This window comes from Topomyia yanbarensis, chromosome 1 (genome assembly GCF_030247195.1).
Source record: "Topomyia yanbarensis strain Yona2022 chromosome 1, ASM3024719v1, whole genome shotgun sequence".
In the NCBI taxonomy this organism is placed as follows: domain Eukaryota; kingdom Metazoa; phylum Arthropoda; class Insecta; order Diptera; family Culicidae; genus Topomyia; species Topomyia yanbarensis.
The window spans coordinates 190,773,796-190,798,106 of record NC_080670.1 but is presented as its reverse complement, the minus strand read 5'-3'; the positions used below and the strand labels follow the sequence as shown (position 1 = coordinate 190,798,106).

Below are 24,311 nucleotides of genomic sequence, written 5' to 3'. Positions count from 1 at the left end.
GCCGAGTCGGTCTACTTCAGTTCATTTAATATTGTGCATTGCCGTATAATTGACCAGAGCTACTACTCTCCACTCGTTCTGGACAATTATTTTTTCATTCATGTGACTTTAAACCTCTGAACAATTATCCCCCTGTTGAAAGCGAAACCATTTTTCACTACCACGGTCTTTCATTCTGACACCCAGCGTTGCCAACATTTTTTTCAAAAAAACTGGAACCTTTCTGGAAAAAAAACTGGAAAAAACTGGATGATCAAAAAAACCTATTTTACCCTTGTAATGTTTAAGTTAATGATTCAATGAACGTAATTTAAAGTAAACACGCATGTTCCATACTTTTTACTGAAATTTTGAGCCAGTTTTTTGATATTGCTGTCCAAATTAAAAAAATATTAAAGCACTCGAATTTGATTGTAATAGTTACAGTCGAATTTTACTTTTTTTGTTTTGCTTTGAATCTACACATCCACAAAATCCTAAATTGAAGACTATTTGCTAAATTTGAGGATGCGTTTAAACCTTTCTTACGATACTACTATAGCAACTAACTAAGAAATCAACAAATGTTCATGAAAATATTTGACACAATGTATTACCACCTTTATGTTTGAGTAAAATTCATTTGAAAACGTACATCCCCGAACCGTTTTACTCACAAGTGGTATAAAAAGAGTTCAGGTTACGATGGATTAAAATCTTATTCTGGGGCACTCGGCATCATCCCATCGCTTACTTGAAAATTCTATGAATCAAGTTACAATTTGTGAGATAAAATACTAAATAAATGAGTATTTTAAAAAACTGGATAAAACTGGCTCAAATTAAAAAAAAACTGGACGATTTTTCCGATTGTCTGTTTGACTGGATGCTATTAAAAAAACTGGAAGAATCCAGTTTAAACTGGAAGGTTGGCATCGCTGGACACCATAAAATACGCACATTCAAAGCAGGGGCTTATGTGTAAAAATGTTCAAATAATCATTTTTACATATAGTTATATAAGCGCAAATTATTATTATGAAACTGGGTGGAATTATTATTGAAAAGAATATCAATTTAATTTAACTCCTATCTTAGTCCATTGAATGTAAACATGCAATGTGTGCCCAACAGATGCTTTGACGAAAAGGTACGTTACCCTCCCATATAAGGTGTAACACGATACGATGCCATGACCTGCGCGACTGCGGCAGTACATCGGGTTCCATAGTGTAGCGGTTATCACGTCTGCTTTACACGCAGAAGGTCTCCAGTTCGATCCTGGATGGAACCAATTTTTTTGCTTCCCATCTGCAAACAAGTTCTTATTTTTGGTAACGGTTTTTTTCTTGGTGACTCATTTTTACAACAATGGCTCTCATACGTAAAAAGCTTTTTAGATTTAGTACCAGTTCTTGTTTGGGGCCAGTTTCGAACCTAAAGTGAAAATCGGTTTCCCTCCTAACCTAAACTGTATTTCAGGTTCGCTCACACGTTCCATCAAAAACGTTTGTTTCCTAGAGTCTCAAGCAAAAACGACACGAGATTATATCCCCGCCTTTTCTACCTGCCATGGCCAACTGATGCACGGTGAAACCTCTTATTTTCTTTCCTGAATAATAGAATCGAAACTGCTCAAATCGACGTCTGATCACGCTCTCACCGTCTATGCCGTTACTATGTTATTGATTGATTGGTTACCGTGATCGATCCGGATTCGGAAAAAAACAAAGATTTCACGAACAACAAGCACAAACTGATGGGGCTATATCATCTCGTTTCGAATGGACTTGAACCCATTGCACGCCCGGACGGTATGGGAAGAGTGCGGCAACCATTCATTCTGGCGAGAGACTACTTTGATCCACTTCGGTGAATCAGTAAGTGGCTGCATTTGATCTATGATTGCATGACTATCGCCTGAAGGATGATTGAATCTGACAGGGGTGTCAAGCTTTTCAACGTGCGGTTCCGTCAGATCCACACAAAACAGTATTTCTTAAAGTACTCGATTGGTGGTTGATGTTTTGTTATTTTTTTTTTGATTATTAGATTACAGCTTTAATCTCTCATTTCGAAAGTCAACAGCTAATTTCGATTTCCTGCCTGGCCCGAAGCGACCGGTCGGAATTAATTTCCGATGCGGCAGTAGGAACTAGGTTATTGAAAGCAATTAATTCCATCGATGGACGACGGGGCTGACAGATTTAATTGGTTCTGCTTTTAAAACTAAATTGAAATAGATTAAAACTAAATAAATTGCATTTTTCCGTTAATTATCGGCTATAGTATATCGGCCGCCAGGGGCCTCTAGTTAATTCAATAATGAATATGAATTTTGACCGTGTAACTGGGACCACGAGTATGACACGGGGAAAAAATTGTGGCTTTTCCTTCCATACCTTCATTAACTTTTTCTCGATATAGGAGACTAGCTAATACCCATTGCGCGTTGCTGCGACTATCAACGACATAGAAGGAAAACACAATTTGTTCCGATGCGCTATCTGGCGGTCAAATAATCCCCAACCAATAGCACACAAACAGGCTCCATAACAAATGCCTACTATGTACAAATTTTTACGACTATCGGTTAAGCCGTTTGGGAGCCTATAAATCATATACATACAAACATTGTATATAGATAGATAGATAGATTTGTGGTCGGTGGTATCTGATCGTTGACTATGTGAAGGCTATCGTGTTCATTACTATTTCAGCTTTGACCATTTAATATAATTTCATTGATTTTTAGTAGCTCTTCTCGAACGGTGATAGACATGCCGATATCTCCTCAACAGTAACTAACACCAACTTAAAGCTAGTTAGATAAGTCCAAACCAGCACCAAACTGGCGTCAATTGGACACTAAAATCCAAAAATGATACATTTTGCGTGAACGCCCAAACGAATGGCTGGTACAGAGTGATGTCTCGGTGGTAAGTGCAGAAGTTCATATTTGCTGATGAGGAATATTTGCGCTTACTACCGAGTCATCACTCCGTATCAGCCAGTCGATTAAGCGTTCACGCAAGATGTGTCGTTTTTTTTTTTTTTGGATTTTTGTGTCTAGCTGGCGTCAACTTAGTGCTGGTTTGGACATATCTAACTAGCATTAAGTTGGTGTCACTTACTGAACAGGAAAAAATCGAAACACTAAAGAACAAAACTTTTATGTAAGGTATTGTGTCCTTATGATTCATGCACAATTTTTTTTTGTCCGAAGATTTTCCCGCTTGGGAATTTTTGCATGCCGATATCTTCGAACCCCGGACTATAGATGTGAAAACCATTCTTCCCTTCTATCCCTATTCGCTGATGGTATTTTGTGGGTAGCCTCTGCCTTCTTTAATCAGTTTATTTGGCTCGGTTCATTGCATGGGTCTTCAGCACTAATTCTAGTTGTTCCGGATGCGACAATAGCATTTATTTATTTATTGAATTCAGCGTCCATTTTTTAATCAAGCCTTCCTAATGTCATTAACTTGACAAAATGTCCCACCAGTTGCCATTATTATTGATTTATTTGACTCCTTGAAGACAAATTTGCAATTATTATATATTAGATTGCCACTTCTTGCTCATTGGCAAAGATCTGCACTTCGATATCACGAATGTGTCGTTAAGGAATAGTACACATAGTAATGGTGTCAGATTACTACCCTGCGGAGCAGCACGCGAAACACCAAACTCCGCTGAACAGGAGAATGGAAGACATTCAAATATGTAATGGTGTACATTTATATTCGTTTTTTACTATGCGAGAAAAAACGAACGAATTTCATCGAATCATTTTCATGCAAATTTTTTACGACTTTGTTTTGCCTTTTACATTCGGGTAATTTATGAAAATTAGATAATATCTAAAAAAATCAAAAATTACATAATCTTAGAGAGCATTTCAGAAGATTTTGGAAACACGATTCGTGATCTAGCTGTTCGAATCTGTAATTCTCCGGGTCCCATCGGTTTCCGGTTTTTTTAATTTTAAATCTTTGGGTTCCAGCTTCAAACGAATCAAACCCACCCGTTTCTTGTTGTTGTTTACGTCTAGACACCTAGTCATTCAGTTTTTTCCACCATTGATTCGCTTCACGTATTTACTTTTTTGCTTTTAACGACATTCAATTGGTTAGAAATTTCTAAATAGGGATAGTAGTATAATACAAAATAAAGAGAGAGATATAGAGAGAGAGAAAGAAAGAGAGCAAAGATTTGAAATGTACAGATTGAAAAACTAGAGATGTCATTATGAACAGGCTTTGAAGAATCGATTATTTGAAGAAACGATTCGTTTAAGAATCGATTATTTGAAGAATCGAGATTTGAAACGATATTCGATTATTTAAAAATCAAATTAGAAGTATCGATTCTTGAATTATTTGAAAACATCAATTATTTGAAGGCATGTTTTTTTTAAGAATCGACAATAATCGATTAAGATTATTCATTATTTGAAAATCAATTATTCGAAGAATCTTCCAAAGAGTCGATTATTTATAGAAGCGCTTTTTAAGAATGGAACGGATTATTCAAAGAATAGATTTTGAAGAAGTTTTACTGTTTGATGAATCGGTTATTTAAAGAGAAGCTTTTCTAAGAGTCGATTATCTAAAAATCGATTATTCGAAGAATCGTTTTTGAAAGAAAGTTTGTTTTTTTTTATGAATCGATCATTTGGAGAATCGATTATTTGAATAGTTTTTTAAGAATCGATCATAGATTATTTTAAAATCGATTTTTCGATTATTATATTTGAGATTTGAATCGATTAATTGAAAACCGATTATTCGAAGAATCGATTTTTAAAGGAATCGATTATTTGAACAATCGATTATTCGAATCTTCATTTGAGTCGATTATCGATCATTTAAGAATCAATTATTGGAAGAATCAATTTTTCAGAGAATCAGTTATGTAAAGAATCGATTATTTGAAGAATCGGGTATGTGAAGAATCGATTATGGAATAGCTTTTTTAAGAATCGAGATTTGAATCGATTTTCAATTATTTGAAAATCGAATTAGAAGTCGTTTTTTGAAATAATTGATTATTTGAAAAATCGAATTAATCGATTATTTATTATTTGAAAATCGATTATTCGAAGAATTTTTGAAAGATTCAATTATTTAAAGAATCGTTTGTTTAAAAATCGATTATTTGAAGAATTGAAATTCGTTTATCGAATAATTGTAAATCGATCATTCAAAGAATCGATTTTTAAGAGATTTTATTCTTTGATGAATCAATTATTTGAAGAAAAGCTATTCTAAGTATCGATTATTTGAAAATCGATCATCCGTTTTTTGAAAGAATCGAATATTTAAAGAATGGCTTTTTTAGGAATCGATCATTTGGTGAATCCGGTATTTGAATAGCTTTTTAAACATCGATTATAGATTATTTAAAAACCGATTTTTCGATTATTCTATATGTGATCTGAATCGATTATCGATTAAATGAAAATCGATTATTCGAATAATTTTAAACAATCGATTATATGAAGAAACGACATTTGAATCGATTATAGATTATTTGAAAATCCATTATTCGAAGAATCAATTTTAGAAAAAATCGATTATTTGATGAAACAATTATTTGAAGAATCGGTTATGCGAAGAATCGATTATTTGAGGAATCGATATGGAATAGCTTTTTTAAGAATCGAGATTTGAATCGATTGTCGATTATTTGAAAATCCAATATTCGAAGAAACGATTTTTGAAAAAAGCGATTTTTGAAAGAATCGATTATTTTTAGAATCAATTATTTAAAGAACGACTTTTTTAAGAAACGTTTATGTGAAGAGTTGAGATTTGAATCGATTATCGATTGTTTGAAAATCGATTTTTCGAAGAATCGATTATTTAAACATTGTTTTTTAAGAATCAATTAGAAGAATCGAGCTTCAATCGATTTTCGATTATTTGTAAATCGATTATTGGAAGAATCGATTTTTGAAAGAATCGGTTATTTGAACCATTGCTTTTTTAAGAATAAATTATTCGAATAATCGATTTTTGAAAGGATCGATTTTTTGAAGAATCGAATAATTTAAGTATAATTTTATATTGAATCTATTTTTTGAAGAATCGAGATTTGAATCGATTATCGATTGTTTAAAAATCGATTATTCCAAACATTTTTGAAAGGATCGCCGATTTGAATAATCGATTATTTGAAGCATTACTTTTTTAAGAATCATTTATTAGAATAATCGAGAATTGAAAATCGATTATTTGTAGAATCGATTGTTGAATGAATCGATATTTTAAAAAATCGATTATTTAAAGAATCTATTACCTAACAAATCGATCCGTTGCCGTTTGCTCGTGTTGATTTTAAGCTTCTACGCTTGCGATGCAACCAAGATTTCTTGGATTCCTAATCTTGGCTTATAACCGTTCAGAAAAAAACGCATTCATTGGAAAATTTACGTGAAAAACAAAAACAAAAACGCGTAAAAACTTGAATGTGAACAATTTTTCGAATTATTCACACATTTCGAAATACCGCCCCAGACAAATTTTAAGAAGCCACTGCAAGTCTGCCAAGGGCAACAAAGGATGCACCTACTTTAATGTAAGTGTAAACGTCAAATTGATTTATGATACAGGTTACCTTCGTTCAAATAAATTGTAGCAGAAGAGCAGAGATACCAAGTAGCGTTGGAGTATGTATGTACCCCACAAAACTGTTCTGGGTTTATTATCATCAACAAATTTCTAAATGCGCGAGCATACAAAAGCCCGTTCTTGCACGCTCAACAATCGTTATTGACCAGAAGTACCAAATCTCGTTAAAAAACTAAATTTTATAGGCATAACGCAACATGTTTCAGGGTGCCACAGTCTCCTCTCTTCCTTCATCTGAACCGTACAATTACAAATTTAACATTTGATTGACGGCTTGCGAGAATATGTAAACGGCTACACGGTTATACAAACAAATTAAAAAACGCGAAGTTACATACACACTTGTATACACACATAAAAACGCTCACGTCCTTAACATACAAACGCTCGTGCCTTTTGCGATAATACAAACCTGATCTCAAGCGCTCGGACGATGCGATGACGATCAAATGCGCATAGCTACATCCACGATCTCTCGAAATCGAAACGCCCCGTTCATGCCTTCAAATTAACCATTCTCAAGAACAAAAACAACGCCCTATGCACTACTAAATAAGCTTCAGAGCGCCGTAATGCTTCAAAAGTTCCGATAAATGCCTAAAATCAGCGAGCATTCTTTAAAATATTGAAAAGGCGGTAAAAATGCCTGAAAGGTCTGAAAAGACGTTTAGAAAGACTGGAAAAACGCCGTTTCACTGAATCTGACGCTGCTTTGAAATCCAATGAAAATGTTGTCATCTTTCACCCTCGATACTGATGCCATCGTTATAATACAAATAAAAGCAGCGGCGATTGCCAACGTTTCGGTCCATTTGAGAACATTTTCAAGGGCTTCAATTTAATTTTTGAAAAGCTATAATCTAACATTGTACGCCACAGTTTGTTCCGTTCCATTGAATCGCACGCCGCCTTAAAATCGCAAAAACTTTGCAAAGTAAACCTCATTACGCTCGTAAAAGTAGCGAATATTGCCGGGTTGTGTTCTATGAAAGTGCAATTGACTTTTTAATAGCGACGAAATGGGAGCAATCACACCCCTTCTACAGGAGGAATTTTCCAAAGGCAAATCATATTGTTCATTGGTGAGCTCTGAGAGGTGTGGATGGCACCGAAACCACACAGTTATTTAAACATTCCAGAGAGTGCACCGGCAATTGTCCCAAGCACTCACCTCTCCCCGGAATGGATGGTGGGATTGCCGGTAGAGGAATAAGAAATCGAAAACCAAACGAAAGCGCAGGAGAGTCAATAAAAAATTGCCATCTTGGCATTAAAAGCCAGGTCCCGCTTTCAAGTCGGACTGCTACTCGCTACCTTTCCAAAGGTACAGGTCCTACCTATCATTCCAATTCCGGCTGCTGTACTATACCGTGGACCTGGCGACAAGTGCGCGCCTCCCGGATTGTCACAACATGGATTTTCAATTCCCTGCTGTAATTTCGAATGCATGCAAACTCATGCATACAAATTTTAGTTTAATAAGTTTCTCTGATTCCGTTCGTTCGTCCGTCTGTTTGCACCAGGTCGACCTATCCTGGAGGCATCAGGGAAGAGAAATCCTGCACCACACCACGGTTTCTTCGTTCGCATCGTTTCTAAAGACGAGGCGGCAGTCATCTAGAAATTTTTACTCGCTTTTCGCCTTTTTACAGTTTGATTAATTTCATTTCGAAAAAATCAAATATTTGAATAAAACATGGAAGTGTGTGCTCTGTCGTTTCGTTCCATTTCGTTTAGGTTTTTTTTGCTGTTTGCTCCGGAGGAATCGGTCGTCGTCCAGGTCGTCGATTCCCTGCGGATTTATGGGGACCAAATTCAAGACTAATGACTAATGGAATGCAGCAGGAAAGCTTGCGAAGTTTGACACTTCACCGAAGTGGCAAGAAGTGTGGATAGATTGGCGCTTGTTGAATTTATGCTTCTGAGCACGGCCCTTTCTCTCTCTCCGCTACTTCCGTGCCGTGTGTTGTCGTCATTCATTAAAAAATAGCTACCCCGTGAGGACGGTGAAAAACGTGGCGATTCCGTATGGGGACACGGTGCTCAGTCCCATCGGAGATATGCATTTTGCTCACGTCCGATTGCTTTTATTAATTTTATTTCGGTCCCTGCACGGATCCGAGGGCTGATTTTCTACTGAATTCGCGAGTTGGGTGACGTATGTGCTTGTTTGGAATTTTTAGTGCAATTCAAGCTGGGGTAATTCTTCAAAATAATTTTGATTGAACATTTAGACGCTAGTGTTCTCAAACAGGTTGTGATTTCGACTGAATAGTCTTATAAAAACTAAAACGAATTGCGGATACACATTTCGAAAAATGTTAAGTAGCTTTTCAAGCAGAGTGTCTGTGCAAGTGGATGGTGGGTTACACACGAACTAGTAGATTTTTGTATGCTTGTGGTTTTTACGGTAGCAAAATTCATTTAAAAATTCAGTTCTTTGGTCTTGATTTTTGTGATTTTTTAATTCCGTTACCCCTGAGGAAGATACACACCCTATTTCGAAACGTCAAAGTTTTCCAAACAATTCATTTTAATTCGAATAAGACTGCTCAACCGAAATTAAAACCTGCTTCAAAATAATAAATGTTGATTTCGCATGAACTGGTCTCGGCATCATTATACTTATAGTTCCGGATTCGGCGTTTTCAACACTCTCGTCATTCTTAGATCTTTGGATAGCTTCTGGATTGATGGGGGAATCTTCGGCCTTTTTTCTAAAATCTGAGATTTTTTAAATCTTTTGAATCCAGTCTGTTTACAGTCATTAGCGATGCTGGTCACAACAAACATTCAAAGCGAAGTGGGCGAACAAACTGAACAGTGTACAGCTATCCGGAACGTTTCGTTCGTGTGTGCTTCGCTTCTAAAAATCCTGTACAAAGTACCGTTATTGTTATAATGAGCATTATGTTCAGTTGATGGATCGAGATGTCTCAGTCTGAGTAGAATGAGTGATACGTTGTAACGTTGTTCCGCACCGCTCATTGACTTTAAAACTGTTAGAAGTGGAGCGTTTATTGCAAGAGAAAATGTGTACAACGCTACCCTTATTCAGCTCCAACATACACGGAATATGGTACTGGTACGATTCCAAAATCGTCTCACACTAGATGAATTTATCTGCCAGAACAACATGACACATTATGTTGAACATGATACGGTAAGAATCTCCGTATATATAAAAGACATATGACGGCATGATCTGTCTCCGGGGGTACACCCGATAGCGCAATCCGCAGATTCATGTCGCAATCCCACTCCGCTGGTCTTCCCGTTAATGACGATTCATCGTGGAATTTCTTCTCCGTCCTTGCCAATGGTGTTCGGGTGGTAAGATTGTGATTTAAGCATTCTATTTCTTTCTTCATGACCCTGGAACCAGGCACAACGTTATGCACAGACCACACTACCACGTGTCAGTTCAGTGAACAATCTTCGCACTATGAAAAACCGTCAACTCAAGGAAGAAAACGTCAACTGTAACCAAAATAACCTTCAAGACTCCCAGAACCTAAATATTAACCACAGACTATTATTCAATCAGCATCTGAGCGCTTCTCGAATTTTCTAAAATCTTTGTTATTTTGTTTTGAGACTTTCGGGCGCTTTAAGGTTCTTCTTTGGTTCTGGAGATTCTTCGCAAAAGTTTATTTTATATTTTTTCCGTGATTTCTGAAGAGTTCCATCCAAGATTCTTCAGCTTGCCTATCCCACATTCCCGGAAAATAATTTACTGGATTTCTGGAATATATTATCCGAAATTCTGGGAGAATCTCATCCTAATTTTCAGAAGACTTTAATACGGGAATTCTGTAGAATTGCATCCGGGATTTCAGAAAAATTCCATGCGAAATTTCTGAAAAATCTTATCTGCGATTTCTGGAGAGTTTAATCCAGGATTTCTATAAAAAAACTCAACCAGGATTTCTAGTAATACCATCCACGATTTCTGCAAAGATCCATCAGGGTCTTTTGAAGAATGGCACTCGGCACTTCTCGATTTCCATCGGCTGCTTATTGAGGATGCTACCGGGTTTTTCAGAGTAGCAAAACTGGCAATTCTTTAACTTCCGAAAGAATTTTTAATCCCGGGATAATCTCATTCCGAAATTTGTGGATATACCAATTCTGGATTTCTGGAAAAGCACTTACGAAATTTCTATAGGACTACATCAGGGGTGTTCTTGCAAATCCCATTCGGTAATTTTAGGGGAAACGTATACGGAAGTTCTGGGAAATTCATTCTAAGATTTCTGGAGAATCCCATTTGGAACTTGTTAAGAAACACATCCGGGATTCCTGCAGAATCCAATCCGCGATTTTTTGAGGATTCCAGTTTAAATTTTTGAAGAATTCCATCCGTTATTTCTAGAGCATCATATCTGCGATTTCAGTAAAAATCATCTTCAGGATTTCTGGAAAATCTAATCCGGAAATCTCCAGAATTTCCGGTTTTGATACTACTGGATGTGATTTTCTGCAAATCCCGGATGGAATTTTTCTGAAATGCTGGTGGAGATTCTCCAACAATTCCCGACGAGATTTCCCACAAATTTCCCGATTTGATTCTCCAGAAATTCTGAAGGCGGGTTTTCCCAAAATTGTGAAAGTGGTTCTCCCGAAATACCGAATGGGATCCTCCGGAAATTCTGGGATTCTCCGGAAATGTCGGATGTGCTTCTTGAAAAATTCCGGAATCTTCTTCGGAAGTTCCCTAGAGGGATTCTCCCGAAATCCAGAAAGTAATTTTCCGGGATGGGCTTTTCCCAGGAATCCCGGATAGAAATCTAGAGATATACTGAATAGACTTCTTCAGGATCCCAGGAAGAGATTTGCTAAAGCACCAAAATGGGATTTTACCGGAGTCCCGGATGGAATTCTCTCGAAAAATGATGTCCAGTGATCGTAGTTAAGATATTTCCGAATTATTAAATGGAATTAATTCTCTCGATATGAGAGGTGGGACTGTCGAAAATCTCTATTTGGATTATCCGGAAATGCCGGGTGAGATTTTCGAGAAATCACCGATGGAATTCTTACAAAATCACGAGATGAATTACAACAAATGGAATTCTCCAAAAATTGCAAAAAAATTTCAGAGCTCTCGCAAAGAATTCTGAGGATGAGAAAGCAGTAAGTACCTGTGAAGAGTTCTTCAGTAATCGTGAATAGAATTCTTTAGAGTTCTATCATGGAATTACTCAGACATCTAGGACGAGATTCTATAGATACGAAGGACGGGACTCTCAAACGATCCCTATTTCGATTTTCCAGAAATCCTGGTCCAGTTTTCGAGAAATCACGAATGAAATTTTTATTCATTCAAGGATGAGAAATGCCGAATAGGATTTACCAGTTGTTCCAGAATGCTCTAGAAATCTCATGATTCTTTGGAAATTCCGGATGTAATTCTTCTGAAATACTGGAGGCGATTCTCCAACAATTCCTAACGAGATTTCCCACATATTTTCAGATTAGATTCTCCAGAAATCCTGAAGGCGATTTTACCGTATGGAATTCTCCAGAAATCTGATCTAGAGTTCTCCAGAAATACCGGATGTGCTTCTTGGGAAATTCCGGATGAGATTCTTCAGCAATCTTAGGATTACCCAAATAAGATTCTGAAAAATTTCCCAATAGAATCCCACTCTCTGAATGGGATTCTCTACAAATTCCGGATGGGATCCTGAATGAATTCCCGATTTTCCAGCATACTCGGTTTTGATACTCAAGAAACCCAGTAATGTTCCCAAGAAATTTCCGATGAGAATCTGGAAATTTCGAGAGGGATTCTTCAATAACAAACCTACATGAACTTCTCCAGAAATCTCTGATGGGATTCATAGAAATCCCGGAAACAATTCCATCAGAATTCTGGATGTGATTCTCTCGGAATTCCGGCTATGATTTTCCAGAAATCCAGAAAGTTGTTTTCCGGAAATGTGAGATGGACTTTTTTAGAAATTTCGGATCAGGATTTCGAAAAATTCCTGGAAGGCATTCTACAGATAATCTGAATAGAATTCTCCAGGATCCCATGAAGAGAGTCCCTAAAGAACATAGATGGTATTTTACCGGAATCCCGGACAGGATACTATCGAAAAGTGTTCTCCAGTTATCGCAAATAGGATTCATAAATGGAATGGCAAATCGGATTTATCAGGAATTTGAGTCTCCACATATCTCGGATTCGATTTTCTAAATATAATGGATGGGACCCTCAAAGAAATTCCTATTTGTATTCGGCAGATATATCGGTTGGGATTTTCGAGAAATCGCAGATGACAATTTTAAGAAATTATGGAATGAATATAACAAAACACTGATGGAATTCTACAAAAATGGAAAAAATCGATTTCTGGAAATCTCGTATAGAAAGTACTACTGAATTCCCGGATGGTACTCCCTAGATGTTTCCAGAACCCCAGGAACAGATTTTTCAGACATCAGTTAAAATTCTCCCGGAATCCCGTATGAGATTCCCCTGAAATCCTGGAAGAGATTCCGGATGAGATTCGTCTGACATGACAGATAAAGTTTCATAGTAATTACAAGTAGTATTCACCAAATATAAATAAATGATGGGATTTTAAAGGAATAAGTATTGGGATTCTTCTGAAACACTGATTCTCCCGGAATCTCAGAAGACATTCTTCCAGTAGTCGGGATAAGGTTCACCAGAAGCCCTGGATGGTATTCCCCAGTTATTCTGAATATAATTCTGCAGAATCCCAAGATAGAAATTCTCCAAAAATCTTAGGGTTCTCCCGGAATCTTGGATGGGATTCTTTCGGAGTTCTATCTAAATTCCAGATGAAAGTCTCCACGAATCTCAAAATAGTTCTTATAGTAATAATACAATAAAATAGTTCTTATAGTGGATAGGACTTTTCTGAATTCTAACATTGGGTTACATCGCCATATCGGATGGGATTCTTTGGATACGAAAAATGAGACTCTAAGGATTCTTATTTGGATTCATTAGGAATCCTGGTTTGGTTTTCGAGAAATCATGGATGCAATTTTTGAGGAATCACGCATGTAATTCTCTAAAAATTGCACATGAGGTTGTCTAGAATTCCAGTAAAAGATTCTTCAAAAAAAAAAACCTGATGGGATTCCCCCGGTAGAATTCTCTCGAAATCACGGATGAGATTTTTAAGACATAATGGACAGTATTCTACAGAAATCTCGAGTGGATTTGTTTAGTAATCGCGGATAGGATCCTCCAGAAGTCCAGGATTTCATTCACCCGTATTTTTAAGTGGAATTATCCACTATGAGAATTTCAAGAAATCCGTGTTTTGATTCCTCAGAAATCCCATGTGAGATTCTTCCGAAATACCGGAAGTTTCTCGCAGAATTCCGGATGAATGATGAAATGATGGATAAAAGACTTCAGTAAATACAGATAGGAATTTCCAGATATAAATAAATGATAACATTTATCTATTGGGAGATGAGATCTTAGATAGGAGACCCAAGGAATTCCGAATGTTGTTCTCCAAAAAAATCGAATGGGATTCTCAAGAACTTTTTTGTTTGTGCATTTTGGATTTTAACCTTAAAGGTCATTTGTCCGTTCTCAAGAACTTCTCTGGTGGGATTCTCCAGGTTTACCGTATGTGCTACTCCAGAAATCTTCAGTGGATTTCTTCACACGTTTTGGATGGAATGCTCCAAAAATGCCTGATTTTCTTGAGCTTTCGCTTTGGATATTCCAAAACAAAAAAAACTGGTATTCTCAAAAAGTCGTCGATCTAGAATGGGATTCTGGGAAATCCCAGATAAGTTTCTCTAGGAATCCAGGATAAAATTCTCCAAAAATCACAGGGGAAATTCTTCAGGATTCCTGTATTGGATTCTCCTAGAACAACGAGTGAGATTCTGCCGAAATTCCGCATAAAGTTCCTTAGAAATCCAGAGTGAATTTCCGAAAATGCGGAAGTTTTTTCAGGAATCCCGAATAGGAATTACCAAAAATCCCGGATGGTCTTTTACAGGTATTCTTAATAAAACTCTCAAAGAAATCCCTATTTATATTCTGCAGAAATTCCGGATGCGTTTCTTGAGAAATTCGAAATAAGATCTTAGACTGGAGATCTCAGGACTTCTGAATATGATTCTCTAAAATAACCGAATAATATGCTCAAGGACTTCCCTGATGAGATTCTTCCGATATATCGTATGTAGCTACTCCAGAAATCTCGTGTGGATTTTCCCACAAATTTCGGATGGAATGCTCCAAGAATTTCTGATTTTTTGAGTTTCCAGTTTGGATACCTCAAAAACAGCGGTGCGTCCCAGATGGGAACCTGGGAATTCCGAGTGGGATGCTACAAAAGAAATCCGATGACCTTCTCTAGGAATCTAAACTGGAGATGAGAAGAAATCAAGAAATTCTGTACTACGGCTCTTAATGTTGAAAAATATGCCTCACACCGTCCATTTCCTTTATTAAATAATTGTCGTTACAGCAACCCGGATAGGAATTTCCAAAAAATCACGGATGGTATTCTACAGATATTCAAAATCGAATTCTCCAGGATCCCAGGAAGAGATTGCTAAAGAATCTATAAGGGACTTTACCGAAATCCTCAAAGGGGTTCTATCGAAAAGAGTTCTCTGGTAATGGTAGATAGGATTCTTCAATGTTATTATTCAGACATCCTGCAGGGGATTCTCGGCACATCCCGGATAAGATTCTCTAGATATAATGGATGGGACTCGCAAAGAAATCCCTTTTTGTATTCCCCATAAATTCCGGTTGGGATTTTCGAGAAACCTCGAACAAAATGTTTAACAAATCACGAATTAATAAAAAAAGGACAGACGAAATTTTTCAAATTTCGGATCAGTCTCGTAAGAATTTCTTATAAATTTTAGTCGTATTCTCTAGATATCCCGCATAGAATTCTCCAGAACTCCAGGAATGGGCTCTCCAGATATCCCGGATAGGATTTTTCAGATGCCAAAAGTGATATTCTCGCGGAATCGCTGTTACAATTCTTCCGAAATCTCGTATGAGATTCTCCTGAAATCCCGAAATGATTCGGAAGAGATTTCGGATAAAAATGGCGGATAAAATTTAACAGTAATCTCGGTTAGGATTCTCCAGGTATAAATAAATGATTATTTTCTAAGAATTCCTATTGGGATGGTATTCCCCAGATAATTTGAATAGATGGAATTCTCCCGGAATTTTCGATGGGATTCTATCGGAATCCTATCAGAATCCCATATGGGATCCTCCAAAAATCTCGAAATTGGTTGCTCCAGGAATGATTAGATGTTTGACGACTGGTTACGGAATATTTACAGGTATTTACGGCTTTCTCAGTCTGAATAATGTAGGCCAACGATGTATTTGTAGATTGACAAAATTCTACAAATACATCGTTTGCCTATATAATTTGGACACAGAATACCGTAAATACCTGTAAAGAGTTCTTCAGTAATCGTGAATAGGATTCTTCAGGAATCAGGAATCAGAATATATTGGCTCAAATGGCACGTTCCCCGGACGTAGTCGGGGATTTGTGCCTTGCCGTGTGTTTTCATCATTTCCTGAGCGGAAGGAAAGGACAAGGAGGTGTGGGGAAGTAGAATTGGAAGGGAGGGAAAAATAACAGCACAAAACAAAAATAAACAACAGGTAAGTTAAACTCACTAGTAGTTCAACTTGCCTGCGAATAAGCCTAAAGCTCTTTACCACATTGGATAAGAAACTTTAGTATGTCTTTGAGTTTCAGTCGACCAAACATGGTTTCGTCTATATAAGGACGGCTGAAGACTCGAAATCGCAATTGCGCTACCGCTGGACAGTTGCATATTAGATGATATGAGGTTCCGTAGTCGGATTCACAAAGATCACATGAAAAAGACTCAGCGCGCTGAATAGTTGCCACGTGATAATTGAGTTTGCAGTGGCCGGTTAAGCCCTGGTCAGCATGCCGCAGTGGAGCTTCGAAAAATGTAAGAGATTTTTCGAAACCACTGGGCATGGTTGTTCTAGAAACGCCTTTGTTTGGCGACACGTTTGTAGATTTCTCCAATAATTGCGGTGCTCGGACGAAGCCCAGGACCGTATTTTTTCCCTTATCCAACTTGTCGAAATTGGCAGCGCGGGCTCAGGACCAACGAAGTCAATCGCTGAACCTGCCCTGGCCAATTCGTCAGCCCATTCATTTCCAGTAATACCGCAATGTCCGGGCACCCAGACAAGGTAGATAGTGTTGACAATGCTTAGTTCTTCGATTTGGGTTCGGCACGCGATCACTAGCTTGGACCGGGATTTGTCTGAGCTAAGGGCCTTGATTGCAGCCTGACTATCGGAGCAGAAGTTTATAACTCTGCCGGATAAACTCAGTTGAAGGGCCGATTGCACCCCGCACATAATCGCAAAGATTTCTGCTTGGAATACAGTACAGTATCTACCTAGTGAGTGAGATTGTTCCAATCTCATTTCACGACAGTAGACACCAGCACCAGCACGTCCCTCCATCAGAGAACCGTCAGTGTAGCAAACCACTTGCGTTTGTTGTTGTCTTTCCATAAAGCCAGACAACCACTCCTCTCGAGAGGGAATCTTCACATGGAATGTCCTGTAAGGAAAACTACAAGTGAGTGTAATATCGCTGGGAGCAAGAATATCTTCACCCCATGTAACCATTTGTGACCACAATCGTGTATGACTGGTAGCAAGATCAACATGATTACTGTTCCAAAGCCCAGTAACCTGCAGTCTGTATGCACATGATAGTGCTTCTTGTTTTAAGTGTATGTGTAATGGTTTGATGTTTAGAAGTGCCTCAAGAGCAGCAGTCGGAGTCGTGGTGAAAGCACCAGTCAACGCCAGGAGCGCCATTCTTTGCAGATGGTTTAGCTTTGACTGGACTGTCACCACCTCTCCCCTCTGCCACCACACAAGGCATCCGTATGACAGTATTGGACGTACAATTGTCGTGTAAATCCAATAGATGTATTTAGGTTTGAGACCCCAGGTCTTTCCAAAAGTTCGTCTGCACTGCCCGAAGGCCATGCACGCTTTCTTGACTCTGAACTCAATGTGAGCAGACCAATTCAGTTTGGAATCCAATATGACTCCAACGTATTTGACTTGATCTGCACACAGCAGCTCAGAATCAAAGAACTGCAAGGGACGAACCCCGGTTGTTATTCGCTTCTTCGTGAAAAGAACCATTGAAGTTTTGCTTGGGTTAACTGATAGTTAAACTTGTCGACACCACTGTTCGACAGCTCTTAATGCCTGTTGCATTAAGTCAAAGATTGTTCCGATGCAAAATGGTAATCGTCAGCAAACCCGTAGGTTGGAAATCCAAGCTCATTGAGTTTCTTCAACAAGCCGTCAGCTACTAAGTTCCATAACAAAGGTGACAGAACGCCGCCCTGAGGACAACCGCAAATACTCAACTTCCGTATCTCAGCCTGTCGCAGTGACGAGCAAAGTATGCGGTTACTAAGCATTGCGTTTATCCAACCTGAGATACATGCAGGTATCCCATGACCGTGCGTAGCTTCCAGAATAGACTGGAAGGACACATTGTCAAAAGCACCCTCAATATCTAGAAATACACCCAAGCTAGATTGCTTGAGCGAGAAGGCCTTCTCAATGTTGTAAACAACATCGTGAAGCAAAGTGATCGTGGATTTCCCACACTGATATGCATGTTGCATTTTGTGCAGTGGATATTCAACTAAACTAACGTTCCTGATGTGATGATCGATTATCCGTTCCAAAGCTTTCAGAAGAAAAGAACTTAAGCTGATAGGCCTAAAACTCTTGGCTTCTTCATAGCTTGAGCGCCCCCCTTTGGGAATAAATCTAACAGTTATTTCTCGCCATGCTTTCGGGATATACCCGGTAGCAAGACTGGAAAGCAAAATCTTTTTCAAGACATGTTTAAGAATATCAAATCCCTTTTGCAGTAGCACGGGAAGTATTCCATCTTTTCCGGGTGATTTGTATGGAGCAAAGCTGTCAACTGCCCACTTGACCGATTCAGTGGAAACCAATGTGCGTGCTAACGCCCACGAGTCCGAATCACCAGAATGAGATCTGTGAACATTGTTCAACTCCGGATCGATACAACCTGGAAAGTGTGTGTCGAAAAGACAATTAAGAACATCTTTTTCGTCCGTCACATAAACATAAAGAGTTCTTCAGTAATCGTGAATAGGATTCTTAAGGATTCTTGTATGGAATTACCGAGATATCCCGAATAGGGTTCTCTAGATATGATGGATGGGACTCTGTAAGGATACCTATTTGGATTCTCCAGAAATCCTGGTTCGGTTTTAAAGAAACCACAAATGAAATCATAGATCAAATTCTTCATAAATCCCGTCTAAGATTGTCTGGATTAAATTCTTTTGATATTCCGGATGGCATTCACCAGATATTCTGAAATAGATTCTCCGGAAGTCCAGTAAAAGATTTTCCGGAAATACCAAAACGTATTCTCCCGAAATCTCAGGTGAAATTCTCTCGGAATCACGATGGAGATTCTCTAGACATAATTCTCGTATTCTCACGGAATCCCGAATGAAATTTTTCTGTAGTCGCGGATAGGATTCTCCAGAAGTCTAGGATTGAATTTATTCGGATTCCCAGGTGGGATCTTCTAGACATCTCGAATGGCATATTCTCTGCTAGGATTCCTCAGAAACCTCGTATGAGATGCTTCCGAAACCCCGGAAGAGATTTTCGCAGCATTCTGGATGGGATTCTTCTAAAATAACGGATCCAAGTCTTCAGTATTCACGGATGAGAATCTAAATTATAAGATTTTCAAGGAATAACCGAAATCCTGTGTGACGATCTCCTGGGATCTCATATGGAATTCGGAATCCCAGATGGAATTCACCGGAAATCACGGATAGAATGGAAACAATTTTTTCCGGTACTTAAGTTCTTTAGAAGTTTTTGGATATATCTAGAGATTTGATCTCCGAACCACAAATCCACAATTTACTAAAGTATAAGATACTTTTCGAATCTGGTCAATTGTTTCTGTCGCACTTTTTCAGGCTTATAATCGTTTAATATATTTAAAATAATTGTCTCCCCAGCCGAGACGTATTGCCTTTGCTTCCGGCGGAAGGGGAAAACCCAACATCCCGAGCCAAGCTGCTTATCCGCGAAACATTAATTCCCGCTAATTATGCACTTTTGTAGAAACGGGATTTTTATGATGATCCACAGCCAACCCAGAGTAGTCGCTGCCGCCGGCCTGTTTTTCGCCCCACTTATGGGATGGGATCCCTCGGGGCCAACGCGCGATGTTGTATAGCAATCTTAATTCCCCGATATTGTATAGCAATTAAAATGAGCCATAATTCATAGAACGACGCGGATCCATTAATTTCCAACACCCCGATTGGGGTTATCTCGAACGAGAGACACGGGGAGGGTTCAGTTCAGCGTTGGTGGCCGGCCAACCGACCGGCCGGCATGTTGTTTGAGGATGGTTGCTTTGGCTTGGTTTTATGCATCTATATCTCACGACCGCGACGTAGTGCGATTTCCGTCAAAGATATGCGATGGCCACCGTAGACGGTGTGCAGAAATGTGCTACTATCTATTCGTACGGGATTTTGTCGGTTCCGCGACTGTGGGTCTCTCACTCGTGAGGTTTCCAGGCATGGTCCAGTTTTGATTTGGTTTTCATTTCCGTCTAATTTCTAGAATCGGATACGTTAGGTAATAATCTGTGCTGATTTTAGACTTTTTTATAGATAGTTGACCGGCATCATTTCTAATCTGTCTCATCCAAACGAACGGGAATCTACGAGCTCTGAACGGAAACAAGGTCTATAGATGGAGGTTTGTCTTTTCCTCAATGGAAAATGATTGAATTAGAGTGGCTCTAACCGGACACATTATTTTCCATTCTTTTAACACATAACCTTATCTTTTGCGTACACTACATTAAATGCGAATGATTCGTGTATCGTCTCATTTTATTTTATTTCTAAAGGGTCAAACAGAATGTTCCGGAACCAAATTCGAAAAGTTTCAAAAGTGTCGTACCAACATCGCCTCGCTCGTTACAGAAAGCAAGCCATGCTTGGGCAAATTTCAAATCGGGTTTTGACGCTCATTCTGTTTGAAACGTAAACAAGCTGTTCGTCCATTGAGATTGTTGGAATCATCAATCAGAGGCAGGTAAAAACACCTGAAAATAGCTTGTAGAATTATCGATGATCTTATTACATCATAACATTCCATTATAAAAGATACCCACCCTTGAAATGCTTGCACACCATCACGCCACCTAATTCGTAGCCACAAATAGCTATAATTATTTCACGCTTCGATTTGCATTTGTTTTTTTTTTCCTGCACACACAACAAACACCGAAAGAACCTGCAGGCAGACGACGAACCAAACCGTCTCTAGTGTACTCGCTGCTGCTGCCTGCTACTACTGTGTTCTGTTCTCTTCTGTTTGCCTAGTGCCGCTACCATTTGCTGCTGTTACCTTTTTACTTTCCCTTGTCATCCCGAATTACGCTGGCACCACACACCTATGCTACCCTGGTTGCTGTGCGACCGCTTCGGGCAGTTGTCGTCTGGTTGTTGTTGTTGTTGTTGTTGTTGTTGCTGCTGTTACTGCTGTTTAGTGAGCGAAGTGCAAAATTAACTACCTGCCGACCATCCTGTTTTCTTGCTTACTTTTGAACTGTTCCACACTTGCATGTTTTGCTTTTAGGTGCGTTTTTTTTGTGTGTGTATGACGTCCATACATCCTGTTCTATGTACGAAGCTTGGGATCTAAAAATAAACCCGATTGCTTTCTATCCTGCCCCTTTCATCGGCGGCCGTGTGGCCTAATGGAGAAGGCGTCGGACTTCGGATCCGAAGATTGCAGGTTCGAGTCCTGTCACGGTCGAGGGTAATTTTTTTTGTAAACGTTTCAATAAATGGTTGGAATCTTTTTTAGTTCATGCCGGAATAGAATTTCGCACGGAAGAGCAATTTACCTTAAAATCGCGATTCAATCTATTTCGCTATGCCCCATTTATTATCGCATGTCCGGAAGTTACTTTTTTAAACAGACCTGTCAGATCACACTCCAAGCTACCACCACCCACAGTGATTCCCATCTACTAAAACCACTTTCCAACGTTCGCACCATTTATTTGTTAGAAAGAGGAAGAAAGCGACCAAGAGATGATTTCCATTTTTTTCGTGGCACTTGCCTTCCATTACCACCATTCCGAAAATTTGTGTTTATGCCATTGCACTGCTTATTATACAAGTTAATCTACAATTCCGACCTCTCCGGAGCAAACCGAGTGCTAAGGGGGGCAGGGTGTGACCTACGAACGGAATTACCGTTACCCACCGATGTCTGAAGATCTGTTTATTTTCACCGATTGCCGTACATAATTGACCTGTTTTTATTTTTTTGGCGCTTAAATGAGATATTTTACCGGCAACGGAACTTAGATCGGTGTGGGGAATTGGCCGACTCTGGCAGTGGGTATAAATGATACTAGGTGGTGGTACTATTACAAATGAGATTGGGACAGAAACTGATGCAAAATTGCGATGCTTGGAAGTTGAAAGTTGAATTGCGATAATTAATTGGCATTCAAAATTGGTCAATTAATTCAAGATTTCTGGGGCATTTTCTTCCATCTTTGAGCGGAATAAACAATTTGCACCAATAGTAACACAAATACCTGGCAATGGAATCCACGCGATAGCTGGTTATATGTAGCATATGCAAAAAAATGTTCCGAAAATGAGTTTTCCGAAAAATTAATCATGGTTCAGCAAGCAATTTGTAGCTGTGGTCAAAATAGTGATGAAAGATTATATTATCAATAATTATAATTCTCAATCTCAAAATTAGGAATTAATTGAAACGCCAAGGAGAATATCAATTAGTCGGGCGTCAAGTACACTAAGTTTGTTTAAAAAAGTTACCGGAGAAAGTGGGAACAATCTGATTAAATATTAATATTTTCACGTGAAAGTACAAATTCATAATAGCTTTGTTCCGTACACTAAAACACGCTGGAAGGCATTCCCAAAAAAAATAAGATCAGCCTCCGTAAATCAACCCTTCCCAGATACATTAGCCTCTTGAGGTCTTTATTTTGAAGGCAACGAAGCATATAATTAAAATCTCGAATAATTGAATGAGAATGGCCGATAATCAGCGATAAGCGCGCTACTCTGGCTGTCTGCTACCGTGAGCAGCACTTGAGCGAAACTTGGGCAAACATGAGCTGCTAAGCAGGTTTTTCGAGGCCAATCCAGCCGGAAGATTTGAAGCTGATGTACTTGAATTCATTGTTTCTTTGAAGTAGGACAAAAATTAAATCTCCTAGTATAGTTCTACCCCAGGTACACTGTGTTAATAAAGTCATGGATGCGTTTGGACACGTGCAATAAGTTAGTGTCGGTTTCTGATGAGACGAAAGAGTAGTTTGACCAAAAAATTTCGCTGTTGGGAGAAAGATTGGTATTTTCCCAATTTTTCCTTCTTAGGGAGGAATATAGCATAGTACACTGTGTATTAAAAAGGGGGAGATTGGTTTTAAGATTGTTTCGTTGGCTTGCTAGTAACGGGGTTTATTAGACTCAAAGGTTCAGTCCTGAAAAATGAATTGCGGTCCGAAGCGGTAGCGTGTTTTCTGAACACATCTACAGACTCCTTGTCGAACTGTATATGATCTTAGATTTTTACCGAAAACAGATTGTGCAAAAAAAAGTTATTGCTATTCACACAATTCTACGATAGCCCTTTTATGAATGTACACAGTTCATGGCTGTCAGTTTGTCTGGCCGTCGATTTGGGAGTTTCTGGGTAAGAGAGTTACTTTCGAAGGCACGCTACGCTGGTAAATTTTCCTATTTGGTAGTACCAAAGGTGGTGAAGATATTACTCATTTTACCACGTTCTTAAATCGCTTGCCTGATCTGATGCTTTTATTTTGTATTTGTCAATTCTGACCGCGGAATTTTCATTTTATTTTTACCTTTATTGTTTATTCTTTTTGTTGATCTATTGTTCACAAGTTTCTCTTTTTTTCCGGTTATTTTCTTCATATTTCTTTTCACGCTTTTAGTAATAATAATTTTTGTTTTTTGTTTCCATTTTGTTTTTGTCTTCATTTTTCGGCCTTCGTTTTTCTTTTCTTTCTTTGTTTTTTGTCTTCTCTTTGTCCGGTTTCTTCCGAAGTTTATTTTTTTGCATTTTCCTTTTTCAGTCGTGCCCTTTTCGTATTACTTTTTTTTTCGTTTTTCCTTTGGATCTCCAATTTTCTTTTTCCATGCTTTCTTTTTTTTTGTTAAATTTTTGTCTCTTTTCCGTTGTCTTTTGCTCTTGTTCTTGAGATTATAGTTATACTATTAGTTGTTTCATATTTTTCTTTTTCTTATCAGATTCATTTTTTGTTTTTCCTTGTGTTCTTTTGCGTTTTTGGATTTGCTTTCCTTTTATTTTCCCTTTTTATTTCACTTTTCCCCTTATTTTTTCGTTTTCCATCCACCTTTATGATTTTTATCCTCTTTAGCTTTTCTATTACATTTATATTCCTTTTTTCTTTTAAAATTGTTCTGTTTTCCTGTTTTTCCTATTTTTTCCTTTTTCATTTTCCGTTTCCATTGATTAGTTTTTCTTCAGTTCTTTTCCGTAAAATTTTCCTTCTTCCGTAT

At 38.3% G+C, this 24,311-nt stretch overlaps 2 protein-coding genes and 2 non-coding genes across 5 annotated transcripts in view; 3 read left to right on the top strand and 1 right to left on the bottom strand.

Annotated features, from left to right (window-relative positions):
* The window catches only part of LOC131685101 (RING finger protein 17), a 519,412-nt gene that overhangs the window by 125,149 nt on the left and 369,952 nt on the right, over positions 1-24,311 (top strand). The window lies entirely within an intron of this gene.
* The window catches only part of LOC131685118 (uncharacterized), a 210,792-nt gene that overhangs the window by 123,912 nt on the left and 62,569 nt on the right, over positions 1-24,311 (bottom strand). The window lies entirely within an intron of this gene.
* On the top strand, positions 1,201-1,273 carry Trnav-uac (transfer RNA valine (anticodon UAC)). Its single transcript has one exon. It is a non-coding gene; the product is annotated as a tRNA-Val (tRNA).
* Trnar-ucg (transfer RNA arginine (anticodon UCG)) lies at positions 21,459-21,531 on the top strand. Its single transcript has one exon. It is a non-coding gene; the product is annotated as a tRNA-Arg (tRNA).